The 24,895-nt window shown below is 41.7% G+C and overlaps 1 pseudogene; it reads right to left on the reverse strand.

Annotated features, from left to right (window-relative positions):
• Positions 1-18,466: 18,466 nt before the first annotated feature.
• On the reverse strand, positions 18,467-21,752 carry LOC120666427 (annotated as a pseudogene).
• Between the last annotated feature and the right edge of the window lie 3,143 nt (positions 21,753-24,895).

Consider the following 24,895-nt stretch of genomic DNA (forward strand, 5'->3'; position numbering starts at 1 on the left):
TCCGAAGAAGGAGTCGGCGAGGAAGCCGCCGAGGAGGCAGAGCAGGAAGGAGGTGCCCATGAAGTTGGTGACGACGTTGGCGGCCGCGGCGCTGGGCAGGTGCATGGTGCCCGTCAGGTAGGTGACCAGGTTCACGGCGATGCCCATGGTGGACAGCCGCTCGCACAGCTCGATGCCGAGGGCCAGCGCCACGGGCACCCAACCGCCAGTGCTCGACTTGTCAGAGAGAGATGAGAGGGAGCGTGTGTAGTGGAAGAGAAGGAGAGAGAGAGAGGAGGGGGAGCGTGTGTGGTGGAGTTAAGTCATGAGCCGTAGTTCGTCGTGTGCCAAGATCCAAGACACACAATGGAGTCTTACTTCGCCGTGTGTCAGACTCTAGACACAGCAAAGTTAATTTCTATTATTTCATGTCCACTAGTTTCATAATGAAATATTTAAAAATTAACTAAACCTGAACACTCATATTTTTTATACGGCCTCAATGACATGATAAATATTTTTTTACTAACTCAAATTTCATTGTTTCATGTCATTATTTATTATATTTTAATTATGTCAATTAAAATAGTTTACTTGCAATTAATACATTAAAAATACCAAATGGACCCGGAAAAATATGAAAATTCAACATAAAGCAATCATTAACGCATATTGTCTATAGAAAAAGTTTAAAAGTCAAACTCAATTTTTTTATCATGACACGTACAAATCTAAACTCATCCTCTTCTTCTCTCTGAAACTTCTTCGGGAAACACTCAATTTGTAAGCATCATCGTGGCAAAATGTTCATATCGTGCTCAAATTTTTACCATACATTCCACGTAAGATAGCATGAAGCTGCGGCAAATCTCATAATTTTCTGACGTCATTCTAATTTTATAGAATTGAAATACTATTTGCCACCACGATCATGTAATGTTTCATTACCAGAAACTTTGAAATTTCGTTTGAACTATTAGTTAAGGTTTCACACTACAGTCAATATCATGAAAATCATTTCAACAATTTTTTTTTCCTATTATTTCATGCACTTTTCATTAAAAATTGAGTTATACCACAAAAATCATCTAAATGAAATAAATTAGTTAAATAGAACTAACATTTCTATAAAAATCTCATATTCAAACATTTAGTATCAAACAATATATTGAAAATGTAGATAAATTTTGGGAGGAAAAATTATAAAATTTTAATTAAATTTGCCGTGTGCTCAAGGGTGGCACACGGCAAAGGTTGCTTTTTGCCGTGTGCCAGAGATGGGGTGCACGGCAAAGGGTGTTGTTCGTCGTGTGCCTCTCTGGGTACACGGCAAACGCCGATGTCCGTCAGCCCGAGCGACGGGGCCTGACGGCAGGAGCACGTGCCTGTGGTTGGCACACGGCAAAAATAGTTGTTTGCCGTGTGCCTGTGGTTGGCACACGACGAAAATGGCTGTTTGCCGAGTGTGTTTTATTTGTGTGTGTTTTCTACGAGTTACACGGCACCGAAAAAAAAGCACACGGCAAAAGTTCAGGCACACGGCGAACAGCCGTTTTCCGGTAGTGACTGGGTTTACTCACGCAAGGTTTTTAATGAGGCAACAAGTGCAACACAGCTTGCACGTGTGATGTACTCTTTTCTCCTACTTTTTTTCCCACTAGGTTTTTGGGAGGAGTTTTTGACAAGGCATGCACACAAGCGCAATTCACCCAAAGGGGAGTCTTATGAAATATTAATGTGGGTGAATCTCAAGATTCGTGGAGCACAAATCTCAAAGCAAGGAGTATGTTGGCTGGAGTGCCAAATTGTATCCTAACATGCATGGTTGGTTAATGGAATTGCGAAATTCCATTGAAAAAAAAGTTATGAAAGTCTTGTAAATAAAACTGGCAAAAAAACAATTCAATTCAATCCATCACCAGTAATTGGCAATGGGAGCCTAATATAATGTGCTGGATTTGCGCCATCCAATAGATCGTGCAAACTATGAGCTCTGCGCCATCATGCATAGATAGATATCACGCCATCGCCATGCATTATGCATATGTACTCCTCACTCGCAAGCACAACGCCGATGCAGTAGTTTCCTGCCGCCGGTACGGATGCTAGCTAGGTTGGTAGTATGAGATACAACAATGGAGACCCTACGATAAAGGCCCCAAGGACAACAAGAAGAACCAACGCTGCCACGTCCTACAATGCATCTCATCAGTACACAGATATATATGCAGGCCAATGTTAGTTATATGCATAAATAAAAGATATATAGTGTATGTTATATACTATACAAATTGTACTTACTTTACGTGATAATGGCCGCTCCGACTCAGAATCAGCGTCTGCTTGTCTTGCTGGGGCGGACACTACTCCTCCTCCTGGTTCTTCTGAGCTCGGCGGCGCTGCTGCTGTGCAGACATTGTTCATCTCCTGGTACTGAGACACGTCGTCGAAGTAGGCTCCCATGCCGCGGTGGTACCAGTAGTAGACATGCTGCCCCTGCGCGCCGAACGACGGCGGCGGCGAGGGCAGCTGCGGCGGCGGCGGCGACAGGAAGGGGAAGCCTCCATGGGTCGTCGTAGCTCGGTCGGCCCTGGTGACGACGACGGTGGCGGTCGCTGTGGACGAAGCGGATGCGGGCCGCGCACCGGACGCACACCTCGCGGTGGCCGCACGGGGACACCGCCACCCACTCCATGGGCTCCATGCACACAACGCACGACGACGACGTGGCTGCTGCTTCCAGTGCTTCGTCGTCGTCGTCTCCGGCTGCACCTTCCACGTCGATGACGACATGGCTACTAGTCGCTGCAGGGTCGGTTTCAGCCATGCTTATTGATTGATCGCGTGCTTTTTACTAAAACTAAATCAATCGATGGATTAGTGAAAGTGATCGGGTGCTCTAACTTAAGAGGGAGAGAGAGTGAATTAGGCAACTAAAAAACCTTAACCTATGACTCCAATTAATTTGCACAAAACTTAAACTAAAACAAACTATCTAGATGTGCAACTACGGTTCACCTTAGTGTGAAATTCTCATCACAAAAGAGTTTTGCAACCTATAGCCAATCCGAGCAAGATACTACACTAAGAGAGTAAAGACACACAGTTGCAATATGAAATGCGGAAGCTTAGAGAGAAGGGATGAGAGGAAGCGAACTCTCGACACGAGGATTTATTCCGTGGTTCGGATTGCCACAAAGGCGCCCCTACATCCACGTTGTTGAAGCACTCACGAAGAGTATCGCTTCCCGGCAATCAAGTCTCTTCCGTGAACACAATCACAGTCACCTTGATCCGGATATCCACTAAGGGAGATTGCCCATGAAGGAGGGGTCTCTGTCCCTAGCACAAAGTTATCGACGCCGCTCCACACCAAGCCGGAGGGTCGTTGACGTGCCGGCGAGCCTAGGCCTGGGCGTTCGGTAAATACCGAACCAATCGGTTCGGTACTTCGGTACCTAGACAAATTCAGTTCCTCAGAAATTGGTACCGATCGGTTCCTAAAAAATCGGTACCGAGCAAATTCGGTATCAATAAATTCGGTTCGGTTTCGGTATTTACCGAACAGTATCGAATTAGTCACAGAGAAGATGTAATAGCCAGTTCAAAAACTAATTTTAACACAATTTCATAGATACCAATAGTGCAAAATACAAATACATATAAAAATCCACATGACTATAAGTGTGAGTGCCAAAAATACATAATATATTGTCTATAATTGTATAATCAATTATATAACAATACTCAAACTTATCACATTTCATGTAAATTCGGTAACTTTGGTAAACCCGGTTCGGTTTTGGTATTTACCTCGGTACTTCGGTTCTCAAGAACTAGGAACCGAATTTTTCGATTTCGGTATTTTTCGGTTCGGTTTTCGGTTCTCGGTATTTCATGCCCAGGGCTAGGCGAGCCACCAATGCTCTTAGGAGGCCGAAAGGCCATGCAAAGCAAAACATGAAGAAAGAACACAAAGAAACGCTGAATTGGACGAGTTCTACTGAAATCAATAGCACCGGAAGAACCGATGCCTATAGCATCGGTGCATCCGATGGTTGTCGGAAGATCCGACACCCTGTCATCGGTGCAAGTCTGAGCGCCTCTAGAAATCAAGGGGAGATCAACAAAAGAAAGAGTGTAGCACCGGTTCAACCGACGGTCCATTCAAAAGCATCGGTGCAATCGATATACCATGTTTCAGAGACGGTGTCAAGCGTGCAGCAGCCAAGCCTTCAGCACCGGATGAACCGATGCCCATCGGAGCAAGCGTCGGTGCAATGACGTCAGCAAGGTGCAACGGCTATCTACGGATCAAGTGTCACCAGAAGAACCGACGCCCAAGCATCCCTGAAGTTGCTACGGCCGTGTCAGAAAAGTCAACGGCTAGTTCAGAGCGCAGAGTGACCGGAACAACCGATGCACTATGCATCGGATGTTCCGATGCCTACGCAAAAAGCTGCAAACGGCTAGTTTGACTTGGAGGCCTATATATATATATATATATATATATATATATATATATATATATATATATATATATATATATATATATATATATATATATATATATATATATATATATATATATATATATATATATATATATATATATATGCTCCCCCAGCCATTTGAAGATGGCTGGAGTCCCAAAACATCACACACACATCCAAGAACACCTCCAAGCCATCCAAGAGCATAGATTTAGGGGCCTCCTTAGAGCATTGGTGGCTCGCCGGCACGTCAACGACCCTCCGGCTTGGTGTGGAGCGGCGTCGACAACTTTGTGCTAGGGACGGAGACCCCTCCTTCGTGGGCAATCTCCCTTAGTGGATATCCGAATCAAGGTGACCGTGATTGTGTTCATGGAAGAGACTTGATTGCCGAGAAGCGATACTCTTTGTGAGTGCTTCAACAACGTGGATATAGGGGCGCCTTTGTGGCAATCCGAACCATGGAATAAATCCTCGTGTCGAGAGTTCGCTTCCTCTCATCCCTTCTATTTAAGCTTCCGCATTTCATATTGCAACTTGTGTGTCTTTACTCTCTTAATGTAGTATCTTGCTAGGATTGGATATAGGTTGCAAAATTCTTTTGGGATGAGGGTTTCACACTAAGGTGAACCATAGTTGCATATCTAGATAGCTTGTTTTAGTCTAAGTTTTGTGCAAACTAGTTGGAGGCATAGGTTAAGATTTTTTAGTTGTCTAATTCACCCCCTCCCCCTCTTAGGCTAGAGCACCCAATCACTTTCAATTGGTATCAGAGCCGGAACTCACTTCTCTCACGAAGAAAACCAATTCCATTGGCAAATTTGCATTTACCGGCTCATTAGATCGGTAGGTTTCACCGCCTAGTGAGTTAGCTCTTAGGGGGAAAGGATGGATCCTTTTAGACCCGCTCCATGGTTCGACGGCACGGGCTTCCAACGATAGAAGATTTTAATGCAAGCCCATCTCCAAGCGACGGGGCTAAATGTTTGGAGAGTTGTGAGTGAAGGGATAAAGAATAATGGTCACCAAGAGAAGCAACATGATGCCACCGCTAAATGCATAATCTTGTCTTCTCTTAGTGATAATGTGTTCAATCGTGTTTATTCTTGTGAAAATGCTAAAGAGCTATGGAAGACTATCATTGAGAACCATGAGGGCACAGAGAATGTTGCAAATGAAAGATACCATGTTCTCTTTGATAAACTTAACAGCTTTAAGCAACTTGATGATGAGAATGCCGAATCTATGTACTCATGATTGAACACTCTTGTGAATGAGATCAATTCTTTAGGTGTGAATCAAATTGAAGATACGAAACTCATTCGCAAGATCCTTCATTCACTCCGAAGGCCGGATTATGATTTGGTGACCACAATTCTATATGAGAAAGATCTCACCACCTTAACACCAAATCAAGTCCTCAACAAGGTGATCGACTATGAGCTACGCAATGACATTAAGACGAAGGCGCCTTCTTCTTCACCAATGCATTGCGCACTTGCATGCAAACAACTCAAGAAGTTGAAGAAGATGGCCATCAAAGATAGCTCAAGTGATGAGAAAGAGGAGAATGCAAGAAGCTCCTCAAATGATGAAAAAGAACCAATGAACCCCAACCTCTACAAGCAAGTGAAGAAGATGAACAAATACTTGAAGAAAATCAACTCAATGGGGTATATGGTCTTCCTCAAAGATGGGCCTCACCATCAACTAATGAAGGTTGAGAAGAAGTTCAAGAAGAACAAGAGAAAGAAGGAGAAGAAGCCCAAGCATGAATCATTTGCCACATTTGGTGAATGGGTAACCGGTGGTGAACAATCAAGCGCAACCTCAAGTGATGAATCAAACAAGCAATTCACCACCCGCATGGGATCATCATCCAACACTTGCTTTATGGCCAAAGGTATGGATAGTGAAGTAAGTGATGATGACTCCGACTCTCCTTCAATTGATGAACTTCTTGACCTTGTTCATGAGGACTAAAAAGTCATTAAGAAGCAATCAAAGAAAATCAAAAACCTTAATGCTCTCAATAATATAAATGTTTCTCTTGCTACAAGTTATAAAGAATTGTTGTGCAAATTCAAATTGCTTAGCGAGGAGCATGAAGAGCTTAAATTAAAATTTGAGAGCATTAATGATACTAATGACCTTTTGGAAATGAAGCAAACTATCCCTTGTGCAATTTCAATCTCTAGGGTAGATATTTCAACTTCTTGCATTGATTTAATTGATGAATCTTGCTCTAACCCTTGCAATGACGAATGCAATGAGAATGTTGTTGTAGAATCATGTGATGATCTCATTGCCAAGGAGAATGATGAGCTCAAGTAAGAAGTGGAAAGGCTCATGAAGAACTTGTATAGATTGAAGGGCAAAGGCATAGAGAGCAATGTCCATCCTTCTCAAGATAACCTTGAAGACATGGTGAAGAAACTTGAGAAGGGGTCCACCGTGACTTACTCCAAGTGCCACAAAAAAGACCACAAGTCCAACAAGTGTCCTCAACCAAGGAAGAAGCTTCCGGATGAGAAGAACAAAAAAAAAACTCACAATCAAGAGTTCTCTCATCTACACCAAGCCCAACCGGAGGAACAAAAGAGATAGCACCTCCTATGTGATCAAAAAGAAGACCAATGACAATGTGGTTGCTCACAAGGTTGGGAAGAAGGAAAGGAGTTGGAACCACTCCATTTGGGTGCCCAAGGACATCATCACCAATATGAAGGGGCCTCAAATGGTGTGGGTTCCAAAGGAGACTTGAAGCCCAAGAATAACTTCGGGGGATTTGGAGGCCTTGCTTACAAGAGGATGAGTTGATTCAAGCTAAGAAGCCAAAATCACAACTTGGACATTTGTTGTCCAAGTCCCCATAAGGTAATGGTAGCTAGATTTCAATTCAAGCATCATGTAGCTCCATTGCTCTTGCTAGGATGTTTGCATGTGTTGCATCTCCTAGTGTTATATATGGTAGGTTGCTTGTGTCATGATTCTAACCCATGAGCAACCTACATGGTTTGATAAGTGTGTAGAAAGCTACACAAAATTACCTTTCATAGTCCATAGACTTCATGAGGTATGTATTTCATATGTGTACCATGAACACAAGCTATAGGGTAAACTTTCCAATTGTATCAAAATCAATGTGCATATATTTTCTTGGTGATTCAAACACTAAATGCACACATTTAGGAGGAGTTCATCCTATGGTTTGTGATTTTGAGACCAACATGTTTGCAAATTTATCTTTTGTAGTCTCATGTTGGAATTACCACTCTAAGAGAATGTTATTCATGTTCAATGTGAACAAACAACTCTATAAGAGTGATTAGATAAATTGTGCTTCATGCATATTGAGTCATGCTCTATTGAACTTAAATGCTCATATCTAAATTCATAGGCTATGTGCTCATACATTTGCTCAAGTCTAGTGTACCAAGTGCTCTTTTTTTAAAGGCTTTCAATTGGTTGCAAGTCACTTTCAAATTGGTACATGCAAGGTAAATAAATACCCCCGGAGGTATGCAAGGTCCTAAACTCATTCAATTGGTATCATTGTCAATTTTTTATCTTTTTTAGAGCTACATCCGTGCATGATATAATCTAAGCTTTCTTGTTGAATAATTTAGTTGTACACTTGATTTTCACATTATCATTTTGTATACACACTTGTGGAAAGTTTAGCTCATGTCATGCTAGTTTCGTGATTTTGTGATCCACCGTAGTGAAATTTTCAATTGGTATCTTCATTGATATCATGCAATTGGATCATGAGTCATGTAACGAATTCCCTAGACTACTAATCTTCTCTTGAGCTATATTGTTTTGCAAGACCTTTTAGGTGCAAGACCTTTTAGGTGATTTGATTCCAAAGGGAGAGAAATGTGGATCAAAGCAAGGCATGTTCCCAACAAAAGAGGAGAGATGTTCCCAACAAAGAGGGAGAGATGTTCCCAAGAAGGAAAAGTATATTCTAAAGGGGGAAAATGCCGATTGGATCAAGTCGACACATGAGAGAAGAGTAGCAAATAGGAGGAGGAACAAAGGGGGATCATGGTTTTAAGGGGAGGCCAAATCGTCATTGGATGATGGTAAGCATTCAAGCAAGTGTAAGTGGTTCAATTTGTCAATTCTTGCAATTCATCTTTTTTGTTTTGTTTGTGTTGTCATCAATCACCAAAAAGGGGGAGATTGTAGCGAAAATGGCCTCTCATGCCATATTTCAATATAATGTTTTGGTGATTGATATAGACAACACAACACTTGGACTAATATGATTATTAAGATGACTATTCTCAGGCTTTTAGGTTCAAGTGATGACAAAGAGAAGATAGGCGTAGCTAGGCCCGAAGGGCCGCCCCTACGGTGGTTCCGCTGTGCTTGTGTTTTTGTGACTAACATGCTTTCAAAGTGATATTTGTTGTAGTCACACTCCCTTAGTCCATATGGTAATACACTCAATCCTTCGATATCAAGATGATGCACATTGCAGTTAACCTTACAATTGGTATCAATTGATCAAGAAAGATTGGACAAGGGAAGAAGACCAAGCCATAACTCCCAAAGGTTAAAGAGATAAATGATATAGGGAGGCATGGCTAGGTAAAACACCTTTCACCTAGTTAATTCATTTTGCTACTAATGCTCCTTGTTGCTAGTGGTTATGAAGCTTTTAGGTGTTTGATGACAAAGGGGGAGAAATGTACCCTAAAAGCAAGCAAATGATGCCATTAGCAAGGGGGAGGAATGGAAAATGCAATGCAAAAGGATGCATAATGATAGGGGGAGGTACTTAGTCAATATGGGGGAGAAGTGCAATTTGATGATCCCATGGACTAAAGTACAAAAAAATTTCATTGCTCATTCCAAGGGACAAGAATTGAAGAGACCGTGAAAAAATCCAAGTCGAAAAAATCAAAACGAAGACAATTTGCTATCACTAGTTAAACCGATGATGAGCAAATTACACTCATCAGTGCAATGAACTTGGCACCGGATTAACCGGCGTTGGGTGTTTTACACTCACCGGTGTAATGGACTTGGAGGCCGAAGAGACAGCAGGAGTTTTACAGGCACCGGTTAAACTGACGATCAAGGCAAAGTGAGCGTCGGTGCAGTTGTCCAAAGACTCTATTTTTCGGGGGGTCTCTGAGCTTGCACTCACCAGTTGTAGCGAAAATGGCCTCTCATGCCATTTTTCAATATAATGTTTTGGCGATTGATGACACACACAACACTTGGACTAATATGATTGTTAAGATGACCATTCACAGGCTTTTAGGTTCAAGTGATGACAAAGAGAAGATAGGCGTAGCAAGGCCCGAAGGGCAAGAATTTTGCTATCATCGGTTAAACCGACGTAGGGCAAAATAAACTCACCGGTGCAATCACAGAGAAGGTCTGCGGGCTAGGGTTTGGCACGGATTAACCGGCGTTGGGTGGTTTACACTCGTCGGTGCATTGACTTGGAGTACACTAGGCTAGGGTTTTACACCAGTTGAACCGACGCTAAAGAAATTGCATACGTCGGTGCATTGACAGATGAAGACAGAGGAAATTCTATACACCGGTTAAACCGACGATTAGATATTGGTGAACGTCGGTGCAGTTGTCCAGAGAGTTAGTTTTTCAGCAACTACACTCACCGGTTAAACCGACGCTGCATCGATTGATTACGTTGGTCGATTGAGGTAGCCATTGAAGTATAACGGATAGTTGGAAAATGCACTCACCGGTTAAACCGGTGATGACAAAAATGGGAGCATCGGCTTTTTGTCAGCCTTTTTCCAATGGCTAGTTTGGGGTGTGTGGGCTATATATATGCCACCCCACGGCTCATTTGAGAGGGCTGGAGACCAAGGAATTATACAAGAGTTCAAGATCATCTCCAACCACCATAGAGCTTCATTGTACATCATATAGGCTTAAGCACACTTGTGAGAATGCTTAGTGCTTGTTTAGGCTTAGTTCTTGAGAGAACTAGCTTGAGTGAAAGCCTTGCTGCGGCAAGCATCTTGTGATCCGTCGTGTGACCCTCCGATTTAGTGTGGAGAGGCAACGACACTTTGTGCGGGGGAAGAGGAGACCCCCTCCTTGGTGGAGAAGCTCCGTAGTGGATTTCGGCTGGGTGACCGAGAGAGACGGTGGCGGTGCATGAGACTCGGTGTCTTGTGTGCACTTGCCTTTACTTGCCGGCAGCGCCTTGGTGGTGTAGTGCAAGACGGTGATCGGAAGAGCCTCGGTGTCCCGTGGACGTAGGCTTTTGTGCCGAACAACGTTACATCACCGTGTCCTCTCGGGAGTTTGCATATTCTCTCCCTAACCTCTTTACTTACCGTATTACGTTTCCGCATTTACTCTACCTTGCGTGCCTTTACTTTCCTAGTTAGTTTGATTAGGATTGGCTATAGGTTGCAAGTCTTTAGGGGTAAGTTGAGAGTAGCATAGATAAACCTTAGTCATAACTAGCATGTGTAGGACGTATTAGGTTCATCTTATGCAAATAGATTGAGCCCTAGGTTAAAAAGCGATTAGCGACCCTATTCACCCTCTCCCCCTCTAGGGTCGGACACCCCGGTGATCCTTACACCAGTTAAACCGACGATGATTTCAAGAGCGTCGGTGCAATTCATCAAGTAGCCGTTGGAGCAGTAACGGCTAAGTTTCTGGGAAAATACACTCACCGGTTAAACCGGTGATGACAAAAAACTAAGCGTCGGATCAACCGGCGTTAAGGGATTTCGTCAGCCTTTTCCCAACGGCTAGTTTGAAGGATTGGGCTATATATATGCCACCCCACGCCTCATTTGTGTATGCAGGAGTTGCTGAAGCCTACTACACTTGAAGAACACCTCCAACCACCATAGAGCATCATTGTACATCATAGAGGCTTATGCACACTTGTGAGAGTGCTTAGTGCTTGTAATAGAGATTAGTTCTTGCGAGAGCTCCCTTGAGAGAAGCCTTGATGCGGCAAGCATCTTGTGTACTCGTCGTGTGACCCTCCGACTTGGTGTGGAGAGGCAACGACACTTTGTGCGGGGAAGGAGACCCCTCTTGGTGAGAAGCTTCGATAGTGAAGACGGTGTCGTGGGTGACACTTCGAGAGAGACGGTGGCGGTGGACTTGTCTTGGTGACTTGGGGTCACTTAGCCTTTGCTTGCCGGGAGCCTTGGTGGTGAACGCAAGACGGTGATCAAGCGAAGAGACTCAGCATCACACTTGTTCTTGTTGGACAAGTGGCCATGGACGTAGGGAGGGACTTGGTGTCCTAACCGAACCACGTTAAATCGTGTGTCTTGGTGTCTTCACGGGAGTTTACATATTCTCTCCCTTACATCTTTACTTACCGTATTACGTTTCCGCATTTACTCTATCTTGCGTGCCTTTACTTTCCTAGTTAGTTTGATTAGGATTGGCTATAGGTTGCAAGTCTTTTAGGGGTAAGTAGAGAGTAGCATAGATAAACCTTAGTCATAACTAGCATGTGTAGGATGTGTTAGGTTTATCTCATGCAAATAGATTAAGCCCTAGGATAGAAAGCGATTAGCGACCCTATTCACCCCCTCCCCCTCTAGGGTCGGACACCCCGGTGATCCTTACATTAGTATTTTTGAGCCATTGGTCAAAGTTCTCCGTTTGGTTGATGGGGATGTGAAGCCATCCATGGGTTTCTTATTTGGAGAACTACTAAAGGCAAAGAGAGAGATCAAAGAGGCCTTTGGAAATGTTGAGTCCCGTTACAAGGAAGTCATTGATATTATTGAGAAGAAGATGAAAGAAGACTTGATTCTCCATTGCATTTGACTACTTATTTGCTCAATACATACTATAGTTATGGTGACCCATCAATCTTTGATGATGCCACAATAATAGAAGGATTTATCAATTGTGTGGAGACCTTTTATCATCATGATGAGGATAAGCAAGATCAGGCTGTCAACATTGAACTAAAGAAACTTCATAATAGAGAAGGACCATTTAGTAAGAAGCTTGCAAGGAATTGTCAAAACTTTGATTACAACCCAGGTAAAGCTTGCAAGTACTTGTCATCTAACAAGATTGCTTTAACTGATAACTAAAAGAGTTGTTTTCATTTATTTTAGCATCTTGGTGGCAGTTGTATGGAACTGAAACACCAACTTTACAGAAGATGGCTACAAGGATTTTATATTTGGCATCAAGCTCTTCTAGTTGTGAAAGAAATTGGACCGGTTTGAAATGGTTAGAACCTATGAACCTATCTAGTGTCAACATTCCAGCAGCATTACAATTAATATGCAGGACTGAAAATGCTCTCATTTTGAATTTATAGATACACACTAAGAAGAGAAACATGCTTACTACAACTCGCCTCAACAAATTGGTATTTATTCAATTCAACACCAAGCTGATTAATAAGAAAGAAAAGATCAAGGCAAAGAGGATCAGTGATGTTCTCTTGTCTAGTGAAACAACAGAAGCTCAAGGTTTTTTGCATGAGGATGGAGATTAGTGTGCACATGTTATCTATAGAGATGAAGAAGATGAGGAGATGGAAGGTACAGGGGTACCTTGATCTGTTATTGGAGAGGTAGTGGGAGCAGATGAACAACTTGAGCTGCGCAGAAGTGCAAGAATGAGAGAGTTGTATGAAGGAGAAGAATTTGACTCCGAAGAAGAAGAGTTTCAAGAAGATGAGGATGATGATATGGAACCATATTGAAGAAGATATGGCACTGGGGCTTTATCATTTCATGTTTTATGTTTTCTAAATTCTGATGCATTCACGTGAACTATGTGTCTTAAACTTATGAATTGTTGTGTGTCTGTTATTTTAAGAGTAAATTGCACCGACCATACAACAACTTGTCAGGTGGGTGCAAATTAGTCCAACAACTTCTAGAATGCTCAATTTAGTGCAATAACTTGAAGGTGGGTGCAGATCGGTCCAGCAACTTGTAAAATGCCCAACTTAATGCAATAACTTGGAAAATAGGTGCATTCACAGTCCAAACATTACACGGTAATGTAACTAACGCAAAGTCTCAATAAAGAGTATATTCATGTTAGTACAAATTATTAAGTATTATTTGACCATTGATTTTTGTGCTGCGCATGTGTGATAATGTATTTGGCAAGGATAAAAACCCTCGCTGTTTAAAAATTAATGTTATGTCTCTACATCAATTACTTTTGTATAGTGATTTAATTTTAATTAAAATATTTAATTTTATATTCAATATTGAAAAAATCACCTTCACTGTTTACGATTTATTTGATTATATGCACTGTTAAACTAAAAAAGTCAATACGTTGATACAAACTATTGATACCTTTTTGGAGCTTGGTATATATATTTTTAAAGCCTCATACATTCGTTAGAAAGGAAAAATAAGCTAAATAAATAGAAACAAACATGAGCATTGTTGAATACATGAGCAGAAGCGCAGAAGAAATCTAAGGTTTCGGGGTCTCTCTTATTAACTTCAGTATTTGAGTGATGCTAATGGTGTAATTCTAATTTTCTTTTTGCATTTGAACTAATAAAAAATTGTACATAGTTGAAAAGCAACAACCGGATCACCATCAATAATTTCCATTTATAAAATTTAAGAATTATTGACGTTCATCTACTTTGCTTAATATGTTGTTGTAATGGTGGTTAAATAATATATTATTTTTAATAAAACCATAATTAATTTATTCTGAGAATAAAATTATTGGTGTCCATTGCGACGCAAAAATCTACAGTCAAATAATATGTTCCGGTGTGAATATACACTTTATTTTTACTTGACGTTAGCAAATATATTGTCGTGTAATGTATGGATTGTGAATGCACTAATTTACCAAGTTATTGTACTAAATTAAGCATTTTCTAAGTTGTTGGATCAATCTGCACCCAGCTATCAATTCATTGTACTAAATTGAGCACTTTACAAGTTGTTGGACCAATTTGCACCAACCTGTCAAGTTGTATGATGGGTGCAATTTACTCTTATTTTAATATACTGATGTCCAACTTGTGTGGTAAAATTTGTACGGTTGTCCATCTTGTTTATTCCTTGCTGCTGATATGGTCTCATGGATGGAAGATGGCTAAGATAATTTAGATAAGTATCTTCCTTGCTTGCTAGTATGTTTTTCAGTTTTTCTATACATTGTATTGCTGATATCAAACTGTAGAACTGTTCATATGGTGCAGATTTGAGTTGCTGTGGTTGCCGACCACTTGAATTTGGTATGTAGGAACATCATTTTTGCATCAACTAAGGTATGTCCCGGATCAGCTACTATGTTTATTCAGCTAATATTGTTACTCGGCAACTATGTTTATATAATTTGCATATTTGACAAAACATCTAGAAAAATGCCTTGAAATGCCTAGGCTCGCTTAGACTCGCCTAAGCTCTAGGCTGTGGGTCACCGCCTAGAAACCGCCTAGTGCCTTTTTTTTAACATTGGTTGTTTTGCATGTGCTTTATGGTTTGTGCTCCTGCAGCATACGCATGCATGCTTAATGCAGCACTAGAGTTGGCACATGCAATCACTCCTCTCCTGTTTTCTTTCCTTTTTCTTCCTTTAGATCCTTCTCTTTTATTTATTTTACTTCTTGTTTATATTTATATCTTATCTGTGTAACTAACTTATTCGCAATGTTAAATTATTTGTTCGCTTTTGTAGATTAAATCATTCCATGATGTTAACTTATTTGTTCGTGATATTCATTTTTCATTATTTATCTATACAATTAAATGGTCGCGATATGTAATATTTTGTTCATTGTATATTATTATTTGTATGTTTAATTTTTTTCATGGAAATAATCATTTGTTCGTGTTGTTAAAATATTTGTTCCTACTTCCTACTAGCCAAAATTAATTACTAAAACTTATAAAAAATACATTTTCAAAATATTGTGCAAACATAGACAAGTGTGGTTAGAAAAATAATGGTATAATTCAAATTTAATTTTGATACTCGGTTTAATGCTTATGACTTTTTTTAATTTTGAAGTCTGACTGCATGCATGTGAGTCAGTCACCCTCCTTTATCCTTATCTGCATGCACAAAATCTCTTCATAATTTGTAGAAATAATCCGTCTAGATAACTGGGCCTAATTACAGCCCAATTCACTATGTGCACCCACAATTGTCCGCTTCACGTGATGGTTCGCATAACCATCACCCCGAAGTAGGGATGAAAACGGACGGAAATATTTCCGTTCCGACCCGTTCCGTTTTCTATTTTTGTCCGTCCGTTTCCGTATTTGTGGGATCCCGTTTCCGTATTTACAGAAGTAGAAATGAGGTTTTTCTGTCCGTTTCCGAGGAATCTCGTTTTTACATGGAATTGACCCGTATTTATTCTGTTTTCCATCCCATTTTTAATCTACATAAGGTATGTCTAAAAATTGATATGTTCAAAAACATATCAATCACTAAGTATGCATGTTAACATGTTAACACATGTCATACTAGTGAATATTGGACTAATAACTTCGTACGTGTATATTATTTTGTGACTTTGTTAATGTATACTCGAGAATATTTGATCGCGTTATTCTTTCCGGCTCAATGTCCGTATTGATTTATTTCTGTACTTCCGCGTATTCCGATCCCGTTTTCGTACCCGTATTTTTCGAACCCGATCCCATTTCCGCCAAAATATATAGAAACTATATTCCAAATAAATTTATTTAAAAAAACTATATTCAAGTATCTATGTAATGATATCAAGTATGTATTATAAATATTAGTATTTTTTTATATAAAATTAATCAAAGTCATTTCTTAGGAAGTGTGAACGACAAATATTTTGGGACGGAGAGAGAACACGCTGGTGGTATACTGAACATACCAGCAGAGTGCTGAACAGTTCTGATGCACGGGAGGAGGATCTGATCACTATGATGAAATGTCTTATGAAATGCAAATCTAATAAATCTTGGAGGTGCCTGCAGTCCTGCGGGCTGCAGCAGAAGACCACAGGTCCACTGCACCAGCACATATGGCTGCCTACGCACGGCCGTACGTTCATGCATGGTTTTTGACTTCTCCTCCTGCACTATAATGCAAAGTTACCAGGCGCTGTGGGACCACGCGGCTCCACCAATTTTTTTTCCCCAATTACCCTTACAAACAAATTCTGTCCTAAAGTCAAGATAGTGAAAGGATCGAGGCTCAAGAAGGGGAGGTTGAATTGGAGTTTTTTTTAATTTCTATAAGGTCCTTAACCTCAGGGGAGGAGCCAGAAATTTATTTTTTTCATTATTAGGAGGGACAACCATGCTAATTTATATAAAAATTTAATCAAAATTCAAATTTTCAATGTAAATTTGGGAGCCATAGGGGGCCAGGCCCCTGCCCGCCCCCTGTCTACGCCCCTGCTTAACCTAGACTAGTATTATCCAATCTATAAATTTGAAATCTAATGACTAGACCACACTAGCAATGGATCCTTAGGTAGGAAAACACACTAATATGCTCATTTTGCCTAGGGAAGACCACACTAGCAACAACAAGTCCTAAACAAAGATTCACACTAACATGCAAATTGTCCTAGTCAAACTACAAGCAAACAAGAGCAAGAGCAAGAACACAATAATTTAATTGCTTGAAGTGAATGCAAAGGACACGAGACAACCGGATTTTTTTCCCGTGGTATCGAGGAGTTGACGCTCCCCCCTAATCCACGTTGGAGCACCCACACAAGGGTATCGCTCCCTTGCTTCACCAAGGAGCAAGTGATCACTAAGAATGCTCCTTCTCTATCTCCGGAACGGCGAGCTGTACACCGTGTACAAACTTCTCTTCTTGGGGCTCCCACAAACTCCAAGAGCTCACCAAGAACCTTCCGATCACCAAGACCGTCTAGGTGCCGTCAAACACCAAGAGTAACAAGCTCCTAAGCCTTTACTTGACCTACACTCAGTTGGCCCTAGTTCAAGCACACTTGCTACACTTGTAAAGGTTGAATTCTTCAAGTGTTGAACACTATCAAGCTCTATAACATCACTCTTTTGCTCAATGCACTCTCTCTTTTTCTCAAGAGTGGCCTCAAGTATTCAATGTATCAAAGGCAGCTTAAATGAGTCAGGGGGTGCCCTTATATAGAGTGGAGAGGGTCACATAGCCGTTAGAAGTCCACTGTAGAAAAATCGTGACCATCGGAAGAACCGACGGGTTAGAAGTTGAGGGCGTAGGTTCAACCGGTCTTCTGTGTCCAAATAGTAGCCGTTGGGGGTTCTGACATAGTATCCAGGCTTGCGTCATTGCACCGGTGCATGCTCCGAAGAGTCATCGGTTCAACCGGTGCTGAAGAGGTTCTCTGATCAACTCAAACAAGCTCTCTGGAACATAGTACATCGAATGCACCGATGGTAGTTTTTGAAGCGTTGGATCAACCGGTGCTGAAGGCGAGTTGAGGTCCACCAAACTTGCTCTCTGGAACAAAGTACATCTAATACACCGGTGCTTTGCTTGGGACCATCGGTTCAACCGGTGATATAGAGTGACTTGACTTGATTTCAGCTTGCATCCAGAGGAGATAGACCGACAGGGGCGTCGGAACTTCCGCCAAGCGTCGGATGCACCGATGCTGCAGTTTTTCTTGATTTTTAGCTGAATTGACTTGGAGTTGAATGTTACTTCGATTGTTTCTTCTTCCAAGTGTTTTGTTGACTTCTTTTGACTATCTTGAGCTGTTTTTGAGCTAGTGTGCTAGATCTCTGAGGCCAGCTCAATTTTGGTCAAGCTACTAACTCACGAACCCCTCTTAATAGTACGGTCAAGAACTAGAAACTATAAAACCTAGCTAAATCAAGTGTCCTTCATCTCCTTGTGACACTTGAGACTAGAAAGGTCCTTAATCTTTGAAATTTAATCCTTGGCACGCATGATTATTTTGAATTGAGGGGTCTCCTTTCACATTTCATATGGGACTCATCCAATCATTGATTTTTCCTTCAAAACACACGTTAGTCGCATACGGTTGTAATTAATCACCGAAACTTACCATTAGCGTCTATTGGCCTAGATGCGCTTCAGATAGCAGGAAGCAAAACTAAGTTTAAAGAATTTGCACAATTATAGAAGATAAAAAATTTATAGCAGTCTGGTCATGAAACAACCCAAAAGTTTCTGTCAATGCTCTAACCACCACCCATCATGGGAAAATATTCGATGCGATAGGACCAAGGCTTGTTTAGCTTCAGTTATCCAGTGACAACAAAGATGCAGGAATCTTCTTGTGGCGCTTACGAGGAGTATCCTCAAGCTGAACATGCTCATAGGTACTGTCTCTTTTCAGCCTTGGACTGCGCCTGAGCACCTTCCCATCAAAAAGGAGAAGATGGTTTAGACACTGACTTTGGTGGCCTAGGAGGCAAACCACTAACACCATTGGCCTGAACCTGCACTTGCTCTGAATTTTCAGCTAAAAGTATGGCTTCATCCTTGTTATCACCAACTGAAGCCAAGGGAGTAGCTTCTATCCCAACTTCAACTTGCTCTGTGGCGGTCAAGGGAGCCAGTACAGATTTTCCCAGGTTAATGTATTGATCTCTATCCATATTATCAACATCAATCTTCTGACTTCCAGCCAAAATACTCAGCAGCACATGAGGAATAGGCTTATATGGCACAATGGCTTTGGAGTTGAAGGCTGGGCTCCAGAAAACCTGGATCTTCTTGCAATCCGCGTGCCACCGGTCCCACCAAGTGATAAGCCTTCACAAAAGGTAGACTTATTGAGCACAATTGGCTCAAAAGCAGAGTCCCAGGATCTCTTGAGACCCTTTGGCAGAGGAAGCTCATGCACATAAGGTGGCTTCAATGCAGAGATCGGAGGTAAAATCATCCTGCAGAGATTAGCAAACATCACATGCTCTTGAGGAATTTGCTCTGATTCTCCGTGCAGCTTACCCTTCTCACACGCTGCCTTAGCTTCCTTAACCAAGGATCCCAACAATCTTCTCTTCTCAGCCCGAACTTGATGAGCTTTGGAAATTTCCTCATAGGTTCTTATGCAATGGGGCTTAGAGACAAGATCTTTATATTTAGGTGCCTCCTCTTTCAACTTTATTAGCTCATCTTCTGAAAGCACCTGAATGGAACACAAGCTTCCATGAATGAAATGCACAGTGAGCAGCTGAGAACACAGACTAAATAGTGTGATTTACCTCATGAAAATCATCTTCTTCAGGGAAACATACCACCTTCTGAGCTGTTGCAAGCTTCAGCGCACCCCAATGCTCACATTTAATGCCAGATACATTCTCAAAGCGCCAACTAGCATTGGCCAGGTATTCTAAATAATTCTTGAAGACAGCATCACAACGAAACAAGGCGCCTGCTGTCGCAACAATTTGCTCATTGAGCTGAAATACAAAGAGTGATGCTTTATAACTAAGAGAAAATTGTAAAGGCAATTTTTCTATGAAAACTGGTCGGTCAAAAATAAAGTATTATATGCGCACAACACATAAGCTATCGTATAATCTAACACAAAATGGCAGGGAGCTATAAAGCAGAAAGCATGGCAACTCCAATCATTGAACTCACCATCTCTGGTTCGACATCAAATCCATAACGACTCAGGAACATTTTTAGTCCTTGGCTCATTGGGAAGCGGTCATCTTTAGCCACCTCAGCTTTTTCTTGAGGCACTAACGTGCGCATGAGATGCTGTATGCCCCCACATTACCTCCATCACAATTTCATTGTGCACGCAGGGTATTCCCTGAAAGACGTCACAGCAACAATGACCCTCAAAGTTGTTCAAAAATTATAATCAGAAAAGGAGTAAAATACTCACCAACTTTGATTCAATGATTGTTTTATATTCAGGCTTTCCAACAGCCAATTTCATATCTGGGCGGCGCCAGAGTAGATCAGATCAGCAAGCCTTTTGTTAACACCAGTATCAGCATTAATGGCGCTGGATTTGTCCTTAAAAGCTCGAAATTCAGCCAGAATAGCGGCCTGTTAAGGAAATAAGGGTGAGCATGTTCATGGGCACAAAGAAAAAAATTAAACAATTATCATGCATGTCTTTGGAACAGGAGAAGAGGATGAAGAAGAGGGGTCATTCAGTAGGTATATCTAAAACCATAAAAATGTATACCCTTTTCATGTCCTTGTTTATCAAATACTTCCAGTGTAATTCCTAATATGTTCACAAGTTCAATCAGAAAGTAGCACCACCACATCTGCACACAAATGTTTTAGCGTGTACTAATTGATTCTTAGAGATATCCTTGCACCTATGGTGACCTTTCAGCAAAGAGGTATCATGCTACATGTTTTACAAATAGATGATTGGGAGAACAATGAGTTTCTGTTCCTTTCTCTCAATGCAAAGAGCTACTTAATTAACTTGATGACAAGCAAGTAAGGAGATAACAATCAGATGGAAAAGCAAGGAATGAAGGAGGTACTAACAATTGGTCGGCGACTATCAGCAAACTTTGCCCAGATAACCTGTAAGAGGCAAATAATAAAACGGGGAGATATTGGGTCGCTTGCATAGACCAAAGGAAAAAGAAGCACATCATTGAAGGTCAACCAAGCAAGGAGAAACAACGTACCTTCATAGCATTAGGTAGGTGAAGTTAAACCTCAGAACAAGAGAAAAGTGCAAAACCAGATGGCGTCTCAAACAGCAGCAACATAACCCCATTATTCTTCAATTTTTTAACTGCAAACAAGATATCAAACAAACTTAAGCAAGCAGGATTGCCAAGAAAAAAACACACATAAACGAATCGCATGTTCATGTATCAAGATTCAAGAGTGAAGCCAGCCAGCCCTGGGCATGGGGCTACCCTCGCCTCCGCCTTCAGTCAAATCACAGCAGCAATTCTCGTCGGCGCGGTCAACACCCCCTTCCCTCAGGCCCCTGCCTGCCCTACCTACCTTTAAGAACGCCTCCAACCCCCAGTCCCCAAATTCTAACTCGCCGGTTCACAGGAAGGAGAAGGTTATCCGGATCTGTGTGATCGGATCCAAATAGATTTAGTGAATGTGGAAACCGTCTCCCCAGATCTCTGTTTTCCCCCACCGCTATAAGGATCCTCTAGGGTTTTCGCTCTCACCTTGAATAGCTTACTGACGTTTTCATTTCCGATGTGTGTGAGATTGAGGAGGATGACGGCGGGCGGCTAGCTCACCTATAATCCTCGAAAGGGGCCGCCTACAGTAGATCCCATCCTGAAGAGTCTGCCCCATCGTTTGAAGAGAGGATGCGAGAGGAGATCAAGAACCGAGATCGAGATTTTTGCAAGGTTTGTGGTTGCCGATGGGGGGCGGTGGGCGGGTAGGGTCGCGGGACAGAGGGTGAGGCAAAGTTTAAATCTTTGCCGAGTACTTTAGGGCGTGTTTAGTTTGCGAATTTTTTTGGATTCGGTTATTGTAGCATTTTTGTTTGTTTGGTAATTAGTGTCCACTCATGGACTAATTAGGCTCAAAAAATTCATCTCATCATTTACAGCTAAACTGTGCAATTAATTGTTTTTTAAACTATATTTAATACTTCATGCATGTGCTAAAGAAATTTATGCAAACTCATGCTACATATAGACACGCACACTAGTATCAATTATTCCTCACAAGCACATACGCACGTGATCTACGCACGCTTCCTTTCTTCTCTTTCAGAACAAAATGACTTTTTATAGCACATCTATGCATGCACAAGCGAGAGCAAAAAAAAATTTTAAAGTACAAAATCTCGTCAAACACCCACCTTTAAAAGAACTGTGTTCCTTTCTTCAGCGTCTATATATATGTTTTCTTCAATGTTTGGGAGGGCATGTCCCCAGACAGGGACGGGAGCAACCTTGATCCGGGCTTTCCAAATGCCCACAGAAGAGAATTATATTGATCACTGCGAAACTAACCTCCGGCAGTTTCACATCCACAGGGAAGAAACTGGACACAAAGCATCACTACCGGACTTCCAAACTTTGCCGAGTGTCCATTACACTCGGCAAAGGACAGGTTCCACTCGGCAAAGTCTTTGCCGAGTGTAACACTCGGCAAAAGACACTCGGACTTTGCCGAGTGTTGGATTACGGGCACTCGGCAAAGGCTTTGCCGAGTGCCCTGACACTCGGCAAAGCAGCTACATGGCGCCACCCTGGTCCGGCGCTTTGTCGAGTGTCTAACGGCAGGCACTCGGCATAGTTTGAATTTTTGCCGAGTGTCCGCGGCCGACACTCGGCAAAGTTCCCGCGCCAGGTTGCCGCCACGTGTCCACTTTGCCGAGTGCTGGACTTTGGCACTCGGTAAAGTTCCCGCGACAGGGTGCGGCCACGTGGCTATTTTGCCGAGTGCTGGACTCTGGCACTCGGCAAATTTTCAAATCTTTGTCGAGTGCCTTTTCTTTAGCACTCGGCAAAGTATGCTGACCTGAGCAGGCCCCTTTGCCGATTGTTTTGGATTAAACACTCGACAAAGTGGTGAATTTTTCTTTTTTTGTTCCTTTTTTCTCTGTTTTTTCATACAAATACAACAGAAATATATATAAATGCAGAGGTCGTTACATGCAGTTATAGTCCATCACATATAATTGAGAATTACGAGAATGACATCGATACAAATAACACAGTCCATCACATATATCACAAGTCCAATACATAACACGAGTCCAATACATAACACGAGTCCGATACATAACATTCCATCAAAAAAAGGCAAACAAATTATTTGCCGAGTGCTGGCTCAGAGGGCACTCGGCAAAACCATCCTTTGCCGAGTGCCAGGTAAGGGGGCACACGGCAAAGAACTTTTTTTAAATCATTTTTTGACACCCTCTCTTTCTCGTTTCAGCATATTTTCAAAATTTGCTGCAACATACTTTGGAAATATCTTGTCAAATTTACTACACAATGCATATTCCAAAAATTACCAAAATTAACCATTATTTCATGTAGTTTTAGCTCAAGTTCCATTTATATAAGTGCAGAAAAAATAATAATTATCAAACGGATTCAAAAAATTACCATTTTTTGACATGATATGATCATTGATGTCTATTGGCTATAAAAAAAAATTTAGAGGCAAACCACAAATCGACTGTCACTTTCACTTCAAATCATACCGCACCATTCTCAACAATTTTGAAACTTCTTCAGAAATGTTCCTGGTTGTGAGCAACGTACGTGACAACTTGTGCGAAACATTGTCAATTTTTTACCATAGCCTCCACATAGGATATCTTGACATCTTGTCAAATTTCAGGATTTTCGGACTTCGTTTACTTTTTATAGAACTTAAAATCCGCTCGGGCACGCGATCGAGGTCGTGTTTCCTTAACAACATGTTTGAATTTTCTTTTGATTTCATAAATAAGTCCTCAATGTCGGTTGAATAGTATGAATATAAATTTTTTACTCATTTTTTTCATATATTTGAATCACTTGCAGTTCAAATTTGATTTGATTCAAAAAATTGATGAAAATACAATTAATTCATAAAATATATAAAATACATTTAAAAATACACCAAATTTGAACATGGAGTACCACATGTTGTATGTATTGGGTACAAAAAAATTTGAGGTCTACAATGGAAAAAAATTAAATATTTGCTGAGTGCCAGCGAAATGCACTCGGCAAAACAAACTTTGCCGAATGCCTGCAAAAAACACTCGGTGAAGATTCGGGTTTGCTGAGTGCCTGACGACCGGCACTCGGCAAACAATAACGGCCGTCAGCCGGTTTGACGGCTGGCGCACGCGGCGGCCACGTGCGCAAATGTTGCCGAGTGCCTGCCCCGCGGAACTCAGCAAAGGTATTGTATGCCGAGTGTTGGACTTTTGCCGAGTGCTGGAACTCGGCAAAAATGGAATGTACCGTGCGCGGAAGCTTTGCCGAGTGACTGGGGCTCGGCACTCGGCAAAGAGGTTGTTTGCCGAGTGCTCGTGGTTTGGCACTCGGCAAAGCACCGAGCACTCGGCATATATGCCGTTTCCGGTAGTGCATCCATGGTTTTACCATTTGGCAGTGATCCTCTCATTCATTCTAACCTAGAATCCAGAACTGTCCGGCTTGCCAAAGACGCCCTAAATGTGCTTTCTTTGGCCTCCATGCTTGGGTTGGTTCAGTGTACTGTGGTGCTTCCGTGCATTAGCTTACCTTCTTGCAGACCCAATGCCGGCATTAGCAGCGACGCTAACTTCAGCTTCTCCGTCACAAGAAATAACAGATAAAGAGATTCTTTTAGTGAATAAAGGGAAACTAGATGCAAAGTTGTTTATGTTAGGTACACGGCTAGGAGAAATACCATGAGTGTTTGCTCGCTATTTGCACATCTTGGAAAGCAAACTGTTCTTTGCTTGCTTCTCCTATCAGATATGTTGCTTCAGATCTGATGACAGGAGTCCTATTTATAGTCCCCTACCCTTTGCTTTGTGACATTGCAGGTGTATAGCAGGGAGC

The sequence above is a fragment of the Panicum virgatum genome, chromosome 3N (assembly GCF_016808335.1).
Source record: "Panicum virgatum strain AP13 chromosome 3N, P.virgatum_v5, whole genome shotgun sequence".
In the NCBI taxonomy this organism is placed as follows: Eukaryota; Viridiplantae; Streptophyta; class Magnoliopsida; order Poales; family Poaceae; genus Panicum; species Panicum virgatum.